The 22,667-nt window shown below is 46.4% G+C and overlaps 1 long non-coding RNA gene and 1 other non-coding gene across 4 annotated transcripts; both read left to right on the top strand.

Moving 5' to 3' along the window:
* The first annotated feature begins 1,889 nt into the window (after positions 1 to 1,889).
* Positions 1,890 to 22,472, top strand: LOC140604076 (uncharacterized). 3 transcript variants are annotated; one of them, XR_012007115.1, is made up of 6 exons: positions 1,890 to 1,948; positions 2,212 to 2,290; positions 2,938 to 3,023; positions 4,215 to 4,395; positions 14,935 to 15,385; positions 22,323 to 22,472. It is a non-coding gene; the product is annotated as an uncharacterized lncRNA (long non-coding RNA). The 3 variants fall into 3 exon arrangements; XR_012007117.1 differs by lacking the exon at positions 2,212 to 2,290 and having other exon boundaries at positions 1,904 to 1,948; positions 22,323 to 22,470; XR_012007116.1 differs by lacking the exons at positions 1,890 to 1,948; positions 2,212 to 2,290 and adding an exon at positions 2,388 to 2,586 and having other exon boundaries at positions 22,323 to 22,470.
* On the top strand, positions 2,417 to 2,538 carry LOC140604369 (small nucleolar RNA SNORA26). Its single transcript, XR_012007287.1, has one exon. It is a non-coding gene; the product is annotated as a small nucleolar RNA SNORA26 (small nucleolar RNA).
* Positions 22,473 to 22,667: the final 195 nt, after the last annotated feature.

Here is a 22,667-nt window from a genome sequence, read left to right as displayed (position 1 = left end):
GTCTCTCTACTTTATTTCATAATCACTGTTCCCCTCACCCCTGGCCTTAACTCTACCATGAAAATACACATTTTTCACCAGGTTAAAATAGCTTGGGAAAAATAAAATGTAAATTTCAGCTTAAAAAGAGAGGGAAGGGGCACCTGGGGAGCTCAGTCAGTGAAGCAGCTGCCTTCGGCTCTGGTCATGACCTCAAGGTCCTGGGACTGAGCCCCACATCAGGCTCTCTGCTCAGCGGGGAGTCTGCTTCTCCTTTTCCCTCTGCCCCTCCCCCTGCTTGTGCTTTCTCTCTCTCTCCAATGAATAAATAAAATCTTTGTTTTAAAAAGAAAGAGAGAAGGAAGAAAAGAGATGTCAATGATATAAACATAGAAATGGAGCGGTGAGCCAGCATTAGCAAGCGGCAGTATGAGCAGTGGTTAAACCACTATTGCAGGCCCATTCCACACTGGGGAGAGGCACCTGGGAGCTGAAGGATGTGAAGACCCCTATTCCATCCCCACCACAATTAGTCTTCTTCCTAAGTTTTGTTTCCTAGTGACTTCCACCTGGACAGGGCGCCCCAGGGCAGCTGCCCTTGTCCCCTCATACATCCTGGTCTCCTCTGCCTTAACAAATAGGGGCCAAAACAGAACCCTACCTGTGTGCAGGATGCCAACCAAGCATTGCCTTTCTTTCTTTCTTTCTTTCTTTCTTTCTTTCTTTCTTTCTTTCTTTCTTTCTTTCTTTCTTTCTTTCTTTCTCTTTCTTTCTTTCTTTCTTTCTTCTTTCTTTCTTTCTTTCTTTCTTTCTTTCTTTCTTTCTTTCTTTCTTCTTCTTTTTCTTTCTTTTCTTTCTCTTTTTCTTTCTTTCTTTCTTTTTCTTTTTGTTATACTCACAACTAAAATTTATTACAGTGAAAGGATACAAAACACTATTGGCAAAGGGCTAAACACATGGGGTGGGGTACAGGGGAATTCAGATACAAGCATCCAAGAATCCTCTCCCAAGAATTCTTTAAAAAATGAAAATACTCGTGTTTTTCTCCTTAGCATTTGCCACCCTAAGATACTGATTATTCACGTCTTGATTTATCTTCTCCACTATAAGGTCAGACCAAGGCCTTCGTTTCATCCATTTGAGGATTAGAAAGGGGCATGGACATAGGGCATAGGAGGTGCTCAAGTGTGAATAGAAATGTGACATAGGAAAGAACAGCTCGGGATTCTTTTTAAAGATTTTATTTATTTATTCATGAGAGACAGAGACAGAGAGGCAGAGACGCAGGCGGAGGCAGACGCAGGCCCCATGCAGGGAGCCCGACCTGGGACTCGACCCGGGTCTCGGGGGTCACGCCCTGGGCTCAACCACCGGCCCCCCCGGGGTCCGCAGCCCGGGGTGTCCGGGGCCTGTAGGACCCAGAGCAGTGGCCCACGTGGTGAGCTGGGAGAGGTCCCCGAGGAGGGGGCGTGGCCCGAGAGAACCAGCTCCTCGCCCGGGGCGCTCGGGCTCCAGAGGAGACGCCCCGCTCCCGGGGACCAGGCTTCCCGCCATCGCAGGTGCCTAAGGTCCGCGGCGCTGAGACTTTGGGCGCCAACGGCCGGGCCCGCCCCCTTCCGCCCCCTCCTTCCCACGGATTGGCTGCTCTCCCCGCCCTCCCGCCTCCATCCTTCCCACGGATTGGCTGCTCTCCCCGCCCTCCCGCCACCATCCTTCCCACGGATTGGCTTCTCTCCACGTCGCCACGCCCCCACCCTTCGCACGGATTGGCTTCTCTCCACTCCATCCCGCCCCCATCCTTCCCACGGATTGGCTTCTCTCCCCGCCGTCCCGCTGCCATCCTTCCCACGGATTGGCTTCTCTCCCCGCCGCCCCGCCTCCCTTCCCGCGGATTGGCTGCTCGCCCCACGGCCCTCCTTCCGGCCTCCTTAGCAGCGCCGCCAGCCGGGGGTCGCGGGAGTCCGGCCAGGTGAGCGGGGGTGAGCAGGGTGAGCGGGGGCGAGGGGGCGAGGGGGCGGCGGGCGGGCCTCGGGCCGCGTCCCCTCGAGCTTTGCCCGCCCCGAGCCCGTGCTCCCGGCGGCCAGGACGGAGGGGTAGAGCAGCCCTCGGCGGCCCGGGGGGCGGGCGGCTCAGCCCGTCCCGGGGCCGCGCGAGGCACAGGCGCCGCGAGGGGCCGCCCGGAGGCCCCCCCGCCCCCCCCGGCCCCCGCCGACCTTGCGCTCTGCTCCCCAGGCCGGCGGCTCCGGAGGGCTCGGGGCGGCCCGGGTGTCGGACGCGAGCGGGGCCGCGGCGGCCGGAGCTCCCCGCGCAGGTACGACCCCCCGCCCCCACCCCCACCCCCACCCCCACCCCCACCCCCGGCGACCCCGGGCCCGGCCCGGAGCACGTGGCCGCCCGCCCCGCCCCGCCCCCGCGGGCCCCGGGCCCCCCCTTTCCTGTGCGCTCCCAAGGCTGCCGCAGTGCCCTGGGAGGCCAACACAGAAGGGGACAGCAAGGCTCCATGAAACCCAGGGACGAGCCCGCAGAGCTCCTCTTTGGATCCTGTCTGGAGTCACAGCCCAACCGGAGACGTCTCCTTCCGGCCCAGCACCTGTGGGGTTTTGTCAGGTCTGGTGTATCGTGCGGGAGAGCGAGCACGTGCTGGCCTGGGGCGCGGGGGAGGGGCGGGGAGCGGCCCCGGGACCCTGACCCCGCGGGAGGACGCCCGCCCCGAGCACCCAGGCGCCCCCTTCTGCGATGGGGCTCTAGTTGGCAGCACAGTGAGGGATGCAGACTTCCCCTTCCTTAGATGATCCTTTCAGAGTTGCTGGTCTTTGAAGGGTGGGAAAACGGGTGGGTGGAACGCAGAACACAGGGCTTCTTCCTGCACACCTGTCTTTGGAGACAGACTGAAAATAAGGTACCTCAACAGTTGTTTTCTGTTGGAAAGGTCATTTGGAAATTTTTCCTTTTTTATAGGTTGAAAGCTACAGGTAGCAGCCGTGGAAGCTGGAATATTCTGATGCTGGTTATTTTACTGACCTACAGCAACTCTGCGGCCTAAGGTACACACATGCTTCTGTGGGACCCAAAAATTCAGGAAATGTCCCCAACCCCTGGCCCCTAGAGGAGTAAGCACGGCGGCTTCCAGCCCAAGTCAGTGCCAAGAATACCCGCAGAGCATGCCCTTAACGGAAAGTTCCATATCGCAATGAGGAACTAAGGGCTTGAGAAACTCTCCCATCCTTACTAGAAATCCCCTAGACCAGCCCATAAAAATCCAGCTGGAACCCACCTCGAGTCCAAGTCCCTGCTCCACTGTGAGGGGTACACTTGGACCCAAGCTCGAGCTTGCTAATAAAGCCTCATGTGCTTGCATCAGTGTTGGCTCCTTCGTGGTTTCTCAGATTCACAGTCTTGGACACACCACTTCCAAAGAGGTCAAGTATCCTTCCATAAGCTGTAGTGGCCACGTGTCCTGCGCACCCATCATGGGCACTAGCAGCAGGGCCGCGCTGGTGGTGACTTAACGGCAGCATAGCAGGTGTTTCATTTTCTTGTCATTCAGTTCTGACAACTCTGTGAGGTCAGTATTGTTCTCTCAGTTTTACAGATGACGCAACAAGTAGGTTAGGGACTGGCTCAGGGCCCTGTCACATGTGTAGCCCTGAATTAGGATCCTCATGTAACTTTCTGGCCATGTGACCTCTTGGAAAGTCCCTTCTCTTGGCATTTCACGTTCTAGTGGAACAGTAGAAATATTGAAACAGATGAGGCCAGTTTGGTCAGGGGAGACCACAGTAGAGCCATTAAGCATATAAGCTCTTCATAGTCTTTAATGGCATCGAACCTATCAGAGTTACCCAAAATTTGGCACAAAGGGAGCATCTGTCAGCATGTGATGTTAGCTGTTCTTGATGAATGAGCATTTTGAGCTGTGAAAGGGGATTTAAAGGATACAGTGGTGTTAGAATATGAAAATCTTGAAGGTGATGGGAGAAGTTTTCATGTGGAAAGAAAGATAACACCAGTGTGGTGAGACGAACAGAGCATATAGTATGTGCTAGTTCTCAGCCTGGCCAGCCCCAAATGTCTGCAAATGCCTCATTTTCCAGAAGTTTCAAATAAAGATATTTTCATATTCACCTTGGAGTCACTCTTACTGGTTATTTCATAACGCTGTCCGGCCTTTTACGCTTGCATTGCACATTGCACTTGCATTACACTGTGAAATCCAGCCTGGTAACTTTTTTTAGGTCATTGATTCTACGAATATGTTAGAAGGCCATCATTGCTAGAGAGGAAGAGAAAGGAAGTGCACGTCGAGGCACTGAGTTGAGGATGTAGAAGCTCCGATAGGGATGGCCAGGGAGGACAGATGACCAGAGACCTGGAGATGCTGGGATTCTGTATGGACTTGGGTAAAGGCCATTGCAGGTGAGTGAAAACAAGTTAAAAGGCCTGGAGAGAGTGAAGTGTGTAAAGGTTTGGGGAAAAGCAAAGAGCTGCAGAGAAAGCTCTTAAGGGGAGGGAGAGTTGCAGGACAGACAGTTGTTTGCAGGGCCAAGGTGGATATTTTATTCTCAAAATGGCAACCTCAAGTCTGGTGTCTCTGGCTTCTGAATGCTGCAACGTTTACCTAGGGACGCTCCCTAGCACCCATACTCTTTTCTGCTCTTGCCCAAGTTTTCTGTGGTCACTATTATCCCTCCCCTCATGCCCCATAAGTGCTCTTGTTCTGGGATTCTGTAGCATCTCGTAATGGCCTTACACACTTAGAAGTCTGTTCTGTGGTTGGTTATGTACCTGCCTGACTGCCCCTGCCCCGACTTAACTACAGTAAAGCCCGTCTTGCTTCCCACCATATTCCTGGGGCCCAGTCAAGCTCCTGGCATGATACTGATGCTGGCATATTTCACTTGAGCCCTAAGCCCAGCATGACTAATACAAGGAGCAGTATCATTTATAATTAAGCCTAATATGGATAATTCTACTGGGTAAAATTATATATGGCGTTCTGTGAGTGGCTTACAGCCATCTATTAGAAGCAACAGAATACTAATCCTTGGTTCAAACCCCCACCCTTCCATGTGATCGTAAGACAAGGTCTCCACTTGGGTCTCTGTGAATGGCTAATCCTCATCCATAAAGTTGAGTCCACATCATCATCTACCTGGTGAGAAGTAAGCACTCAGTAAAGGTAATTCTTTGGCAGTAACTATAGGATCCTTATAATATTGGATGGTCCTTGTAATATTAGGACATAATGACGATACTGGTATTTAGTATTTAGATCCTACAATGCTGGCTTTAATTTTCTTTCAGTAATTAATAGAGCATGTATCCTGAGCCAAGTACCACTCTAGGTAATACGACCCCATCAGTAAACAAAACGGACAAAAATCCATGTATACAGTTGCAACGAGAGTCCTAAAGCTTTAACAGGCTGCGGCAACTTCTGGCAGAACAAGGGATTGATAAAACCCTGCATCGACGGGTCCACTGAAAAGGGGCCAAGAGAACAGCTGTTCTAGCCAACTGTCTAAAAGTGGTGTAAAACCCCCAAGTGTTCGAGTCTGACAGAAGGCTGTAGCAAATCGTTTCCAAGGATAACCACGGGTCTCATAAGCGGCTCCACAGCATCGAGTCCTAGAGGTGGCCCCTTGCCCCTAGAAGAGTTAGTTACCTGGGCTGTTGAACAGGTGGAGACCCTGGTCTGCCATGGATCTTCCTCCCTCTCCCACTGTCAATCCTCAACCAGTACAACTTGGTTTACACTTTGGCTTTCCAATTTTTTTTTTTTTTTAAGATTTTATTTGTTAATGACAGAGAGGCAAAGACTGAGGGAGAAGCGGGCTGCCTGTAGGAAGCCTGATATGGGACCCGATCCCAGGATCATGTCCTGAGCCAAAGGCAAATGATCAACTGCTGAGCCATCCAGGTATCCCTGTTTATTTTTTTTGTAGAAAGGGTTTTGATGCTAAAAAGTTTGAAGTCCATTAAACTAAACACTAGCAGGTAAAAGATGGAAGCAGTCTTAGGTAGTGAAATGGGGAAAACCGAAGCCATTTTTCCCTAAGGGGCTTCAGGATATAGAACTACAGACACTAGAACTGCGCTGCCCAATAGGACAGTCATCAGTCACCTGGGACTATTTAAGTTTAAATCAAAACTGAATAAAACGAAAAGCTCAGCCTCTCAGTTGCATAGCCCTATTTCAAATGCTCAGTAGTCCCATGTGGCAAGAAGCTCCCGTACGAGAGAACAGATAACATCTCCATTACTACAGAAAGTTTCATTGGCAGTACAGTCCTGCGGGTTCTATGGTGTTTTACGGAAGAGGAAAAACCCGGGGCCTAGTAGCCTGAAGAATGCCTCGCAAATAGAGTCCGGTCCTAATTTCAAAGCTGTAAGTGTTAACCTTATTTGGAGAAGGGTCTTTGCAGATGTGATTAGGTGAAGGATCTTGAGATGGGAAGATTATCCGGGATAATCTCTGTTGAGCCCTAAATCTAATCACAAGTGCCTTTAATTAATTAATTATTAAGTAGTCTTCACGGCCCAGCGTGAAGCCCAGTGCAGGGCTTGCATTCACAGCTATGAGATGGAGACCCGAGCTGAGATTAAGTATCAGACACTCCACCATCTGAGCCACCCAGGTGCCCCCACAAGTGCCTTTATAAGAGGGAGGAAGGAGGTTCCGTGCTCAAAGGAGGAGGCCATGAGAAGGATGAGCCTTGAGAGAGTGCACTTGATTTGATCCCATGAAACTGAGTTTTGGCCTCCAAAATTGTGAGAGAATAAATTTCTGTTGTTTTAAGCCACCACGTTGGTAAGTAATTTTTTATAGCAGCCTAGCAGCCTCTGGCAACTAATATAGATGGAAAGCTTCAGATCACAAACAGAGCTGGAGCTCGAACCCCATCACATTGCCTCCCACACTGCTTTTATTAGTGCCTTATGGGAGTGTGGGCAGGAGAAGAGCTTTTCTATTCATTAGCCAATTTTTTAAATATTCCAGAGATATGGCAATGAAATTAAGCTTTATTTAGGTAGAAATCATGAGAGATGTGATTTTAGCATGTGGCTAAAATATGGAGGACTAGCAAATACCTCCTAAAACAACACAGATGATCGAAACTAATATAAAATAATAATTTAGGGTTTATTGGGATGTCAATTTATGGTTTATGTATACTTTCTGTAAATCTCGCACAGTGCAAAGCATCTCCAGAGATCAAGTTGTAAACGTTGAATAACGAAAATAATTAGGACAAATTATAATTTTTGCCTTGTGGGCCATATGGCTTTGACCAGCAGGGTCCCAGAGGCAATACAGACTGTTACAGTGAGATGATTTTTCCATAACAACCTCAATTAGTTTTGGCTCATGTTCCACAAGACGTAAACCTGGATTTCTGGGAGTCTTTTAAAACAACAGCAAAAAACCTTCACAGTAGAACTCATAAAACTAGTCTGACACTGCCACAGGGGTGTGGACTTAAGCCCACACACCGTCATTTTGGTGTGTCTAAGTCGCAACATACCGATAGGGAACGATGACCGCATCCTACCGCGGATTGGGAAGGAAATGGCAAAAACAAGTTTCTGAACTAGAAGTTCACGCTTGTTGAGCTTAAAAATTTCTTCTTATGGGAAGGAACAGCACGCGATCCAACTAGCTCCTTAAACTAAAATGCAAATGTTGGTGGACAAAAATATCTGGAAGTGTTTTCTAGGTTTACCAAAATTGATGTGAAATCATTTTTCACCTATTTTGTATCTCAGCTCTGACATGAATTGCCAACGCTTCTTATTAGGGGCGGGGCGAGGAGGGGGCGGGGCTCGGCCGGCCACGCCCACTCCCGCGGAGGAGAGGGTGGGCGGGGCGAGGAGGAGGCGGGGCTCGGCCGGCCACGCCCATTCCCGCGGAGGAGAGGGCGGGGCGAGGAGGAGGCGGGGCTAGGCCGGCCACGCCCATTCCCGCGGAGGAGAGGGCGGGGCGAGGAGGAGGCGGGGCTAGGCCGGCCACGCCCATTCCCGCGGAGGAGAGGGCGGGGCGAGGAGGAGGCGGGGCTCGGCCGGCCACGCCCACTCCCGCGGGGGGCGGGGCTCGGCCGGCCACGCCCACTCCCGCGGGGGGGCGGGGCTCGGCCGGCCACGCCCACTCCCGCGGGGGGGCGGGGCGGGGGCGGTGCAGCCCGAGAACCCAGGCCCCGGCCGCGCCTCCCTCCAGGGTGGCCGCCGCCGAGGGACGCGTCCAGGCGTCGGAGGAGCCGGACCCTTGACCCCCGGGCCCAGCCCCGCAGCCTCGTGCGACACCGGAGAGGCTCCCACAAACCGCGAGAAATCGGGAGGCGCGTGTGCCAGTCCGCGGTGGAGGCGGCTCCTCGGGGGAGGCTCGCGTCCCTTGGGGCTCTTTCCTGGCCCCCGCTGCACCCCCTGGGCCTGGATCCCCGCCCCTGGGGTGGCCCCACCCGCGCGCCGCGGGGTCGGGAGGAGGCGCTGGGCTGCGGTGCTGGAGCTCGGGCAGCAGCCCTCACCCCTCAACTGTGGCTCTGCAGGGACAGGTGAGGCTCGGGCCCTGACCCGTCCTGTCGTCCTCCTGCCTCGGCCGCTGGCCCTGTGTCCCGCCCAGGCCTAGGCAGGGAGGTGGGGGGTTTCACCTGTGCCTCGAAGGAGGCGGGGCTGCAGGCACCGCGCCGAATTCACGTGCTTTCCTCACAGCTTCCTCTGACCGCCTTGTGTCTTGTTCTGCATAAATATCATGCAAAAATATCATGCAATGAGCATTGATATTGTTTGTTTTTATTTGTTGATTTTTTGTTGTTTTATTTTAAATAATTTTAAAAAGATTTTGTTTATTCATGAGAGACAGAGAGAGAGAGAGAGGCAGAGACACAGGCAGAGGGAGAAGCAGGCTCCCTATGGGGAGCCCAATGTGGGACTCGATCCCGGGTCTCCAGGATCACACCCCGGGCTGAAGGCAGGTGCTAAACCACTGAGCCACCCAGGGATCCCCAATTTTAAATATTTTCATGTATTTATTCACAGAAGATGCACAGAGAGGCAGAGACATAGGCAGCCCACAGGGAGCCCAGTGCAGGACTCGATCCCAGGACCCGGGGATCAGGGCCTGAGCTGAGGGCAGATGCTCAACCACTGAGCCACCCAGGCGTCCCTGTTTGATTCGGAATAAATCATTGTCATCAAAACAGTCCCAATGAAGTAGCTACTGTTACTCAAATTTTCAAGTGAGGAAAGGAGGCCTGGAGGGATTTAGTGACCTGCCCAAGTTCTGTCGGTTTGTTCTCTAAACATCAACTCCACTCAGTCCTTGTCAGCCCTCTCGCCTACTTTGATTCAGGCCTTCATAGTTGCTTGCCTGGATTACTTCTACAAAGGCCCCGTAGCTCCTTTCCTTGCTATCCTCGACAAAGTCAAGGATTAATGTTTCTAATGCGAATCTAATCATGTCTCTCAAATCCGTCTCTAAGTCTCTCAAATGTCAAATCCTTCTGTGGCCCCGTATTGCCTGTAGGTGCCCACACAAGCTGCTCTTTATGGAAATATTACATCCCGGAGAAGTACGTGAATTATAAACGCACGGCCTGCTGAAATTTCACAAGTGGATCACACCAGCGGCCAGGTGGAGACACCGAGCAATAACCAGCGTCCCAAATGTATTTCCTTCCCATCACTAACCACTTTCCCTCCCACCCCAGGGAGGTAGCCTTGGGTTTGCATGTGATATAAACGGATCATTACAGCATATACTCTTTCATGTCTAGTTCCTTTATCTCACTGTTGTGTTCATTAGGTACATTCATATGTTGACTACGTTTATGTTTGTTTGTGAGGATGCTGTATTGCATTCCACCGTGTAAATACGCCACAATTGATTTATCCAGTCAACTGTTGATACACATTGGAATAGTATGTATTTCGGACCTAAAAAATCTTTTTTCAAATTGTATTTATTTGTTCATGAGACACACAGAGAGAGGCAGAGACACAGGCAGAGGGAGAAGCAGGCTCCATGCAGAGAGCCCGAGGAGGGACTCGATCCCAGAACCCCAGGATCACGACCTGAGCCAAAGAAAGGCAGATGCTCAACCCCTGAGCCATCCAGGTGCCCCTGGACCTAAGAAAAATCTATGCCATGAACATTGTAATAGAGATCTTTTGATGAACATGATGAATGATGCATGCATTTCTCTTGGATATATACCTAGAAATAGAATTGTTGGGTCACAGGTTGTACAAATTTGGATATTTTATTTTATTTTGATTTGATTTGATTTGATTTTAATTTGATTATAACTTTCGAATATTTAGCAAAGGTTTTTTTTAAGATTTTTTTTTTTTTTTTTTTTTGAGAGCAAGAAGGGGCAGAGGGGGAGAGAGAGGGAGAAAGAATCTGAAGCAGACTCCACAATGAATGAGGAGCCTGACATGGGGCTGTTCCCGGGGTTCCACCCCACGACCATGAGCTCATGACCTCAGCTGAAACCAGGAGGTGGATGCTTACTCCACTGAGCCACCCAGGTGCCCCAAATATTTGGCAAAGTTCAAAGAATTTTACAGCAAACACACTGTAAACCTACTATATAGATTCTATGAATAACAGTTTATAAAACTTGCTTGTTACATTTCCAACCTTCCCTTTATCTATTCTAATATTGTTGCATTTCAAAGTAAATTGCAGCTGGCGATACAAATCCCATAAGTAATTTAGCCTGTATATCACTAAAATTCAGTCTAAGATTTCTTTTGATGTACAATTTCAAAGATACTAAGTCCACAAATCTTCATTGTACATCTGCTGAGTTTTGAGCACGTGAGTCTTGAGTTCCATTCCTCCTCCCAGTCAATCTTCCTTTCCACTCTTCTGGGGGCAACCCCCATTCTGATTTGTTCTCCACTGTCTAGCTTCACGTGTTTCAAAATTTCATATTCTTGGAGTTGTACAGTATGTGCCCTTTTGTGTAAGCCTCAGCATACTGGATTTCTGAGTCTATATTTTTGCATGTGTCAGCAATCTACTCCTTTTATTGCTGAGTCATATTCCACGGGACAAATATGCCACAGTCTTTACGGACTATAAGAGGGATTTCTATGCACATCCTTTGTCAGGTCTGTATGTTGGCAAATATCTCCTCCCATTCTGGGTTTCTTTTCATTCTTTTAATGAATGAGGTCTGATTTTTTTTTTTTTTTTTTGCAGGGGAGGGGGGGAGATCTTAATTTTAATATTCCAGTTTGTCCATTTTTATGGTGAGTGTTTCTGATTTAAGGTGTCTGCTTACTCTAGGTTATTAAGATTGCTCTTCTGTTTTCCTCTAAAAGTTGTACTCTTTTAATTTGCCCCTTTAGAACAGTATTCCATTTGGAATTATTGTAAATGGTGGGATATAGAAGTAGACCCAGATGCCTCTTTTTTTTCCCCATGGGGATATCCAATTAATCCAACACGTTAATTTAAAAGATCATTTCCCCATTTGCAGTTGTCATAAATCAGGTGGCCTTATATGTGTAGACCTAATTCCCACCTCTGTATGGTTTTGTCTGTCATTGCATCAATACCTCATAGTCTTCATTACTGTTTGTTTTATGATAATCCTTGGTAGTACATCACTGAACTGAATTTTTAATTTCATTGAATTTGGATCTAAATAGGCATGTAGCTAGTGACCACTAAGATAGCACAGATACAGAACATTTCCATCCTCACAGAACGTTCTGAGGCCAATACTGGATAAGATACTTCCTATCATAGCTACAGGCCATCTTGAGCTTATTCCAGGGTGCCCTTCAAAAATATCTGCGTAAAATCTCATTTTAGAAATTCAAACACGTCTTCCCACACCTAGGTAGGACACCCAGTTCTTTTGACCTCGTGCTTTTAGCAATGAAAATATTATTTCAGGTGTGGAAGAGCCTAATGCTTTGGGGGACATTTCCTATGATCAGACACCATAAAATATGTAGTCCCAAATCGTATGTAAAGATTCCTGCTGTAATACCATTACATGGAGCTTATTATCTGTCCTGGTCCAAGTTTAAACTTAATTCTCTTTTAGAGGTCCTTTCCTTTCTGGGCTGTGACTAGCTGTGTTTGAGAGAGTTTGCCCTCAGTCCTGAGATCACAAGGCTGAGTCAGCTCTGGCTCCTGTGTGTAAGGAATGCATTAAACCATTTTGTCCTGTCTATTCCATCAGAGACCTTGAAATCTTGTGCCATAAAACGACACATATGATACAAATGATACATATTATTATGTTCTTCAGGTGCCACTTTTTTACATTTGGTGCGTATTTCTCCCTACCATGCTTGAATTTGATGACTGTTTCTTTTCTAATGTCTTGTGGTTTATAGACCCTGATGGCTATCTTCATTTATCATCAATTTCCAGGCTTGAGGATAGCACAGGGCTTTAGCGGTGATCTAAATTTCCACTAGGGCAACAGGTATTTATTGAGCACCCGCTCTGCGAGGTGCCGTGAGCGGGGCCCTGGAGACAACCCTAGGACAAATCACAGATAATACTTACTACCATTGAGCATCTACCGTAGCCCACACACTTGCACTTGTTATTTTTAATGATTGTAACGACACTACAAGGTAAATATTGTTATCTTATTTTTCAAGTGATAAAGCTAAAGGTTTTTTTTGGGGGGGGGTCAAATTTCTGCAGCTAATATATGCATCCTGAAATCCCTTATTCTTCCTGAAGTCCTTCTAGAACGATCGGAGAGAGAAACAATCTTCCTTCTCTCTGTCCTCATTCTATAGCCAGGCTTTTCTCTGACCCAGGGTCTGGGAAGGAGGCCTTGCTAACAAGTGGCCAGTGCCCTCTTTAGGAGTACAACTCTCCAAGGATCACCTCAGAACCAGAATCTGTTAGCACCTCCAGAGCAAACATCAATGTGGAAGAAGGACCTGCCAGGATGGGTCCTTTAAGGAGACTCTGAATGTGAATGTGGTGGCTGGGTGTCTAGTGTTATCTTGGACCATAAGGATAAGAACCACCTAGGTGTTATGGGCTGAATTCCGTCCACCCTCTGCACCCCACACCCCCCAAATTTAGATGTTGAAGTCCTAACTTCCAGTATCTTAGAGTGTGACCTTATCTGGAATGTGATCTTATAGGGTCACTGAGGAAGTAAATTAGTTAGGATGAGGGCATACTGAAGTCAGGAAGCCCCTAATCTAATAGGACTGGTGTCCTTATAAAAAGGGACAATTCAGACATAGATACACACACACACACACAGAGAGAGAGAGAGAGAACACCGTATGAGCATGAAGGGGAAGGCAGAGATGTTTCTACAAACCAAGCAATGCCAAAGATTTTTAGACACCTACCAGAAGCTGTGGGAGAGGCCTGGAACAGGTTCAGCCTTACAGTCCTTGGAAGAAACCAACCCTGTCAACTCCTTCATCTTGGGTGTCTGGCCACCAGCACTGTGAGACGATACATTTCTGTTGTTGAAGCCACCCAGTCTGTAGTACTTTGTCATGACGGCGGAAGCAAGTGAATATACCAGAGATGGCAAAGAAATGAGGTGGCAGGAATCTGCACCGCCGGGGGCTTTATGGAGCACGACTTCCCCCTCAGCCTCGGTGCTGATATGGAAAAAACGTCTGCCCTGTTTTAGACACTCGTACTGGCCCTTTGTCACCTGCATTCAAACCAATCCCAGTTGACACTCAGGATAAAGCCCAAACTCCTTATCATGACATACTCTACCCATCAAGATTTGGCCCCTGCCTTTTTTTTTTTTTTCTGCTTTGCCCCCTCCGAGCCCACATACTTCAGTCATATGGCGCTACCTACTCCCCCAAACCCCTCTCATAACCTCCTTCCTCTGAGCATGCCTCTCCCTCTCCTGATAATATCTTTCCCACTCCTTTCTCTCTGCCTGTGCTCTTTCTTCTCCTTCTTGGCTTGGCTGTCTCGAGTTCTACATCCTCCAGAGTTCCTTCCCAGACCTCACTAGGAGCAGTTTCTGATCTCATGCTCCTGGTGCTTCCTGCTATCACGATGCATATCCATTATGTTGTAGATTGTGAACTACTTTTTTGGAGTCCATCATAAATACTAATTAAATCTTTCCTCAGTGGTGAAGAATCACTGGGAATTGTCCTCATTCTATTGATGAGATGATGTGTTCCAAATCTCTAGGATACATTTTTATGTAGGTTGTTTTTTTTTCTTTTGAAGAGTAGCTCAACACTATACTCAAGATGGCTACAAAATGAAGCATCTCCTTTTGACCTTTCTTTTCTCTTTTAGTCATGAGTACCTTTAAAAATCTTCTTTTTTAAAGATTTTATTTATTTATTCATGAGACACACACACACACAGAGGCAGAGACACAGGCAGAGGGAGAAGCAGGCTCCATGCAGGGAGCCGAACGTGGGACACTATCGCAGGTCTCCAGGATCAGGCCCTGGGCTGAAGGCGGTGCTAACCTACTGAGCCACCTGGGCCACCCTGGTATTGGCTTTTAGATGTCTTCTAAAGCGTATGGTCCATAGAACCTCCTGTGAAGGAGGCTTCTGTGAATCTGAAAACGTTCTGTGTCTATGTCGTCCAATATGGTAGCCACTAGCCACATGATTATTTAAATTCAAATTTTGTTCCATTCAAAATGCAGTTCCTCAGTATGGTAGCTTGAATAATGGCTTCCAAATATATCCACATCCTGGGTAGCCCCAGTGGCGCAGGGGTTTAGCGCCACCTGCAGCCTGGGGTGTGATCCTGGAGACCCGGGATCGAGTCCCATGTCAGGCTCCCTTCTCCCTCTGCCTGTGTCTCTGGTCTCTCTCTCTCTCTCTGTGTCTCTATGCACAAATAAATAAAATCTTATAAAATTAAAAAATAAATAAGTAAAACAAAAATTAAAAAAAAAAAACAACTATATCCACATCCTAATCTCCAGAACATGTGAATGTTAACTTATATTGCAGATGTGATTAAACTAAAGATCTCAAGATGGAGAGATTATCTGGACTATCTGAGTGAACCGTAAATATAATTACAAGTGTCCTTAGAAGAGGGAGACCCGGACTGACTGGAGAGCAGAACAGAAGAAAGCAGGGCTACAGCTGAGGCTATGCTGCTGGCTCTGGAGAGGAGGAGGGATGCATGGAATGAACCTCTGGAAGTGGGAAAAGGCAAAGAGACAGGTTGTTCCCTAGAGCCTACAAAAGGAGCGTGAGCCTGCAGACACCTTCACGTCATCCCAGTGAGACTGATTTCAAACTGTAAGACAATAAACCTGTGCTTTTTGAAGCCATCAAGTTTGTGGTCATTTGTGACAGGGGTCATGGGAAATTCGGACACACAGTGGCACTGGCCGTGTTTTGGGAGCACACTTCTAGACAATGTAGTTCTAGAATCCTCTGCTTGGGAGAGCAAGTAAGTACATGTGACAGATTTCCTATTCTCTACATCTTTGAAAATCTAGAAAAATTCTAAATACGAGTAATTTGCTGCTTATATCCAATATGAATGTATAATATAAATCTTGTGCATGGGAAAACCAAGCCAGGAAAGCTTTCCTATCTTCTGCTCAAGCAGGTAAACACAACTACTGCAGCTACTGTAACTCAGCCTTTGTCCTGTATTGTGATCCATTTCTTGCAGTTGAGACAGTTTTTAAATGGCCTCATTTACCTCATGAGAATTGATGCCAGAGATGCTCCCAGTCAGTTTATCTTCCTCTTTGGAGCACAAAAAGCATTATCAAGTCAGATACAAATTATTATTATTTTTTTAAATATTTATTTATTTATTCATGAGAGACACAGAGAGAGAGGCCGAGACACAGGCAGAGGGAGAAGCAGGCTCCCTGCGGGGAGCCCGATGTGGGACTCGATCCCAGGACCCCGGGATCACGCTCTGAGCCGAAGGCAGATGCTCAACCGCTGAGCCACCCAGGCGTCCCAAGTCAGATACAAATCACACCTCTCTTGATAAATGTCTCACTTAATAACAATGGTGATTTTGATGTCTCGGGTTTGCTTGGTGTGTCCACGTGCAGTCCAGCAGAAGCCCATCAGAGGTGCCAGAGTGAATGAGACACACCTCTGATCTTAGACAATAGGCTTCCCGGCGCTGTGCTGCCATTGGCAGCTTCGGGCCTCTACCTGTCTGCACAGGTGGGAAGGTTCTATGACGGCCGATCGTTAGGGAAGGAAAAGAGCAAACTTCTTTGAGAATGGTGTGGGGGGAAAAGCCACTACCAGACAAACTCTACTGAAGCAATTACAAAACCACCCTGTACTATATCCTTTCACATGAACACCCTAAACCTAGTTGGAGAAAGCAGTTTACAGGAGTTCATACCCTGGCAAGAGTTTTTGTTTGAATTATCTTATTGTTGGAAGGCATACATAACACAAAATTTCACCATTTTTACCATTTTCAGTATGTAATTTAGTAGCATTAGTAACCCTCATGTCAGCAAGACCCATTTCCAGAGATTTTTCATCTTCCCAAACTGAAACTCTGTACCTGTGAAACAGTAGCTCCCCATCCACCTTCCTTCCAGCCTCTGGTAACCTCCGTTCTACTTTCTGTCTCTATGAATTAGACTGTTCTAGGAACTTCATACAGGTAGTATCATGCAGTATTTGTCCTTTTGTGTCTGGTGTCAGCCACTCAGCATGATATTCTGCAGGTCCATGCACGCTGTAGCATCTAACAGCATGCATGGACCTGCAAAACATCAGGCTGAAGCATCTAACAGACTTTCATTCCTTTTTAAGGCTCAATAATAGTTCATTGTGTGTACATGCCACATTTTCTTCAACCATTCACATCCATCAATGGGTGCTGGGTTGTTTCCATCTATTCACTACTGTGAATAATACTGCTATGGAAGTCGGTGTGCACACTGGTGTATCTTATTTTATTTTTATTTTTTTAATATTTTATTTATTTATTCATGAGAGACACACAGAGAGAGAGAGTCAGAGACACAGGCAGAGGGAGAAGCAGGCCCCATGCAGGGAGCCCAACATGGGACTCCACCCTGGGTCTCCAGGATCACGCCCTGGGATAAAGGTGGTGCTACACCACTAAGCCACCGGGGCTGCCCACACTGGTGTATTTTCATAGCAGCCTACATAAACCTAATAATCAGAATTTGCACAGTGGGAGAAATAGGTTTAAAGTCTCCCCCAGATTAGTGGTTATATAACGTAGCCGTACATTAGAATCCCTGAGGTTCTTCCCCAGACTAATTATATCAGGTTATCTGGGAATGGAACTCAGGAATCAGTATCTTTTGAAAATTTTAGCAGTTGATTCCAATGTGCAGCCACGCTTGAGAACCGGTGCCCTGAACAGTTCACTAGTAAACATGGCTTCATCTAAAGCTCGTTTCCTTTCCATACAATCTCTAAATCACACTCAGGTTTCCTCTACCTTCAAACCCCACTTAGCCGAATTAAAGTCATTTTTATATTTTCAAGATCTGCTAAGCCAAAGTATTGCATTTATAATTCAAGCTTGAGTGGGAGGGAAATCTTAGATCTACCTATTATTATTAAGGGAATGTTTGCTCCTATTGGAGACAAGATGAATTATTCAAGTATGTTTAAAAAAAAAATAAAACGCTTTTATGCAATTTGATCCATAATGGAACTCTTTAACTTCAGGCCTAAAGATTTATTCCCACTGACACAATGATTTGATATTGCTTTGGAAATTCCATGTTAATGTCTTTAAACACAGAGAGAGGAAAGCACCATTATTCGCAGTGATGCAAGTGATATTCCTAGAAAATCCAAAGGAATTAGCTAAAAAATATCCTGGAGATCTAAAAATAGCCTAATCGGAATAAAAATAGATAAAAAGTCAATAAGATTCTTGGACAACCAGTCCTAACCAGCTGAAAAATAAGAGATCTAATTTTTAGCAGTCACAAAGATATAAAATACTTAAAACAACAAAAGATGCGGCGTGTATTTATTTGTGTGGTTACAAACTATATTGGGTAGTACTTGAGAGATTGGCCTGTAGAGAAGGCTGCCCCGTGCTAATCCTGGCTTCCACCCTTAGTAGCTGTAGGAATTGGGAAGTTATTTAACTCTCTGTGTGTTAGTTCTTCCATCTGTAACACTGGATAATAATAGCGCCTACCTCACAGAGTTGAGAAAATGACAGGAGTTAAAAATGTAAAGTGCTTAAAACAGTCCCTGCTACATAGGAAGTATCATTTCAGTGCTAGCTTTTAACTTTATTACCAAAAGTCTTTTGAAAGAGGAATTGCATAGATGGAGAGCTATAGCAATATTTCTTAAATAGAGTGAGTTTACAGGCATAAAGGATGGAGGCAGATGGAATAAACGCTGGATGACTGGGTATGTAAGAAAGAAGTTCTGAACCTTATACTAAATATTTTGTCTGTTTTCTCTATTTAATTGATAATTGCATACCTGTGTATAAGTTATGCAATCTTTAACTTTTCCTGCAGTGCCAATTAAATATGCAGAAATGCTAAATGTAAAGTGTTTTTACAATTCATATGGAAAAACAAATGGATTAGAATACAAAAGAATATCCAAAAGAGGAGAGGAGGGCTGTTAGTAGCTTTGACAACCTATTCTGGAGCAATTTCAGAATAGTAGTGGGATAGGAGAATTCCCCTTTAGTGAATAATTATCCAGAAAGAGACACAACTCGAATTTTTTTTTAAAGATTTATTTATTTATTTATGATAGAGAGAGAGAGAGGGAGAGAGAGAGAGAGGGGCAGAGACACAGGCAGAGGGAGAAGCAGGTTCCATGCCGGGATCCCCGACGCGGGACTCGATTCCGGGACTCGATCCCGGGACTTGATTCCGGGACTCCAGGATCGCGCCCTGGGCCAAAGGCAGGTGCTAAACCCCTGAGCCACCCAGGGATCCCCCTTGAATTTTAAAAAGAAATAGAACTTGGCTGTATAAGATTTTTCAAAGTTAAAAAGATTTTAAAAAAAACCCCTAATGAGTGTATTTTGATAACTGATCAGAAATTTGAAAAATAAATAGTCCATAGATAAGAAATTAAATAGAAAAGCTTAAATTCACGGAGAATTATTAGCAAACAATTTTTGAAACACATCTGCGGAAGAAAAGTCCATTTCTCTCTGCTCTGAAGAACTCCATAGAAAAGGACTGGAACGTCTGACTATATAGCACAACTTTAAAGATCTGCAAAATGGGTACAGCTGGGTGGTTCAGTCAGGGAAGCATCTGAATTTTGACTGTGGCTCAGGTCATGATCTCAGAATCCTGGGATGGAGCCCCGTATTGGGCTCTATGCTGGGTGTGAAGCCTGCTTGGGATTCTCCCTCTCTCCCTTGGTCCCTCCCCCTGCCCCCCTCACCCACACTCTCTTTCACTCTCTAAGAAAAAAAAAGAAAAAAATATCTGTAAAATAGAAAATGAAAATACCATAGCAGAACAGGAGCCTCAAAATTCAAGTAGGACACAAATCGATCACTTCTTTTTATCCACACTTTTACTATACTATCCTGATGGCAAAATCTCTTACACTGATTTCTGAAGTAGCCCCTTCTCCAGCTGGTCTCTGCTTCCATCCTTTCCTTCCTAAAACACCATTCTCTGCAAAACAGACTGAGTGATCCTTTTTAATTTATTTATTTTTAAATTTATTTATTCAGGAGAGACACAGAGAGAGAGAGAGAGAGGCAGAGACACAGGCAGAGGGAGAAGCAGGCTCCACGCAGGGAGCCCGACTTGGGATTCGATCCCCGGTCTCCAGGAGCCAGAGGCAGATGCTCAACCATTGAGCCACCCAGGTGCCCCAGAGTCATCCTTTTTTAAAGGATCATTGCTTTTTCAAAGCATTTAAATAAAATTCACATCCCTAGTCAGACTTACAGGGCACACGATCACTCACCTAGCACCCAGCTTCAGTGCCCAAACTGCCTCACCCAAACCTTTGTACCACCTGTTTCCTCGGCTAGAACACTCCTCCTGGCCCCCATTTCCTAAAGGCTGGGTCCTTTTTGCCCTTTAGGCCTCAATTTAAATGTTTCTTCCTCCAAGAAATCTCTGAGACCCCAGTTTAAAGTAATAATAAAAACTAACATTTATAACTTGTTTTCTTAATATGTCAGGCATTTTTTGACACTTTATGTGCAAAACTCACACTATCTCACAAAGCCCCAGTAAGATAGATTTTATTATTATTATTATCATTCCCATCGTACAGTAAGGAAACGGATTCCCAGCAAAGGTCTGTAAAGATGCTGATAAAACTGCAAGACAGTAGCTTATCGGAGGCTTCACTTAATTGTTCTGCTGCCTATAGGGTAGCCTGCCAGCTACTCACAATCACATCATTCCGTTTTTATTTTTACTTTTTTGAAGTGTGATTTTTTGTTGTTGTTGGTTTTTCCTCTCTTATGTCTGTCTTATTCAGAGTGGTGCATCCAGGGCCTAGAACAATGGCTAGCACCTAGTAAGTACTCAACAAATGTTTGCCAAATGAATAGATGAGTAAATAAGCAGAGATTATTTAACTAGATTAAAAGAAACAGGGTTACAAAAGGATCATTTTTATTTCATTTTTTAAAAGATTTTATTTATTCATGAGAGACACAGAGAAAGAGGCAGAGACATAGGCAGAGGGAGAAGCAGGCTCCCCACAGGGAGCCTGAAGAGGGACTTGATCCTGGAACCCGGGATCATGACCTTAGCCAAAGGCAGATGCTCAACTGCTGAGCCACCCAGGGGCCCCTATTTTTTTTTTTTTAATTGGGAGAGAGGGAGAAAGCGTGTACATACATGAGTAGGGGGGCAGAGGGAGAGGGAGAAAATCTCAAGCAGACTCCCCACTGAGTATGGAGCCTGCCACGGGACTTGTCTTGGGACTCTTGTCTCCCGACCCTGAGGTCATGACCGGATTTGAAATCAAGAGTCAGACGCTTAACCAACTGAGCTGCCCAGATGCCCCAAAAGGATCATATTAAAATTCTCAATCAAAAGCTCACCTGATCTTAGCCAAAAGGCTGAGAAGTGATGATTCACTGAAAGCTCAGATGATGGTTAACACTTTTTGCCAAGGAAATATTTTTAAATGAAGGCATGTACCCTTTTTTAGACACGACGCTTATCACACAATTAGTAGACCACAGCACCATGTAAACATAACTTTTATATGCATTGGGCAACCAAAAAATTCATTTGATTTGCTTTATTGCCATATTCACTTTATTGCAATGGTCTGGAACCGAACTGACAATATTTCCTCAGTGTGCCCATAGTGGAAGACCATCTGGCTTCTGGCATGAGTAGCTGGTGGGTAGAGTCATTATGCACTGCACGGAGGAAAACTGGAGAAGGAACACGTTTGGGGAAGTAATTGGAAATTAAATTTTGGCCGTATAGAGATGCCTATGAAACACCCAGCAAGAGGTGACAAGTAGAGACATCTGGGTGGCTCAGCAGTTGAGCGTCTGCTTTTGGATCAGGGTGTGATCCCTGAGTCCCGGGATCGAGTCCCACATTGGGCTTCCTGCAAGGAGCCTGCTTCTTCCTCTGCCTATGTCTACCTCTCTTTCTCTCTGTGTCTCCCATGAATAAATAAATAAATAAAATCTTTAAAAAAGAGAGAGAGAGATGACAAGTAAGTACGAATACATGAGTTTGGAGTTGAGTGGAGAAATCAGGGTTTGAGATACATATTTGGGAATCATTGGCACATAGGTACTATGTAAAGCCACATTGCCAGCATTAGGACACTGGTGGAGGTTATTATGTACACAGAGAGTAACAGAGGGCCTAGAACCACACCTGGAACACATCAACACTTAGAGATGGGGCAGAGGAGGATTTGGCCAAGGAGTACCTAATGGAAGTGGAGAAAAACCAGGAGAGTATGTGCATTGGTTAGGGTTCTCCAGAACAACAAACCTATAGAAGACACACACAGATTTATTATAGGAATTGGCTCATATGGTTACAGAGCCCAGCCAGCCCCCAAATCTGTAGTGAGTTGCCAAATCGGAGATCAAGGAAAGCTGATGGTTTGGTTTCAGTCCAAGTCCAAAGGCTTGAAAAGAACCAGATGGGCTGATCATGGAGTTCCCATCTGAGGGCCTGCAGGCTTGAGACCCAGGAAGATCTGGTATTTCAGTTCAAGTCTGAAGGCAAGAAAAAAGCTGATGTCCCAACTTGAAGGCAGTCAGGTGGGAAAAATTCTTGCTCAGGGAAGGGTCAGGCCCTTTGTTCCATTCAGGCCTTCAACTGATTGGTTGAGGCCCACCACATTAGGGAGAAAAATCTACTTTACTCAGTTCACTCATTTAAATGTTAATCTTCCCCAAAACATGCTCACAGGAACACCCAGAATAATATCCAACCAAATATCTGGTCACCCTGCGGCCCAGTCAAGTTGACGCATGAAATGAAGCATCATCGTGTGATTCAGGGAATGTTTGAAAAGAGGAAGTGGCCAGCTGTCAAGAATGGAGATCTGTTAAGAACGTAGTAGGACCACGGACTCGGCAAGGTGGAGGGCATCAGTGTCCTTGATGAGAATAATCTCACGGGGGGACAGAAGTGTCAAGGGAGAGGGTTGAGGGAAGAAAGTGAGGTGCCGACATTGACGGGTTGAAGGGCGCCTCATGGCAACAGAAGGAAGGCAGAGTGTAGGTAACCACGGGGGTAAGCTGGGGGTGGGCT

The sequence above is a fragment of the Canis lupus genome, chromosome 14, assembly GCF_048164855.1.
Source record: "Canis lupus baileyi chromosome 14, mCanLup2.hap1, whole genome shotgun sequence".
Lineage (NCBI taxonomy): Eukaryota > Metazoa > Chordata > Mammalia > Carnivora > Canidae > Canis > Canis lupus.
Note: the sequence above shows the minus strand (reverse complement) of the source record. Positions and strands in the feature narration are given on the sequence as shown.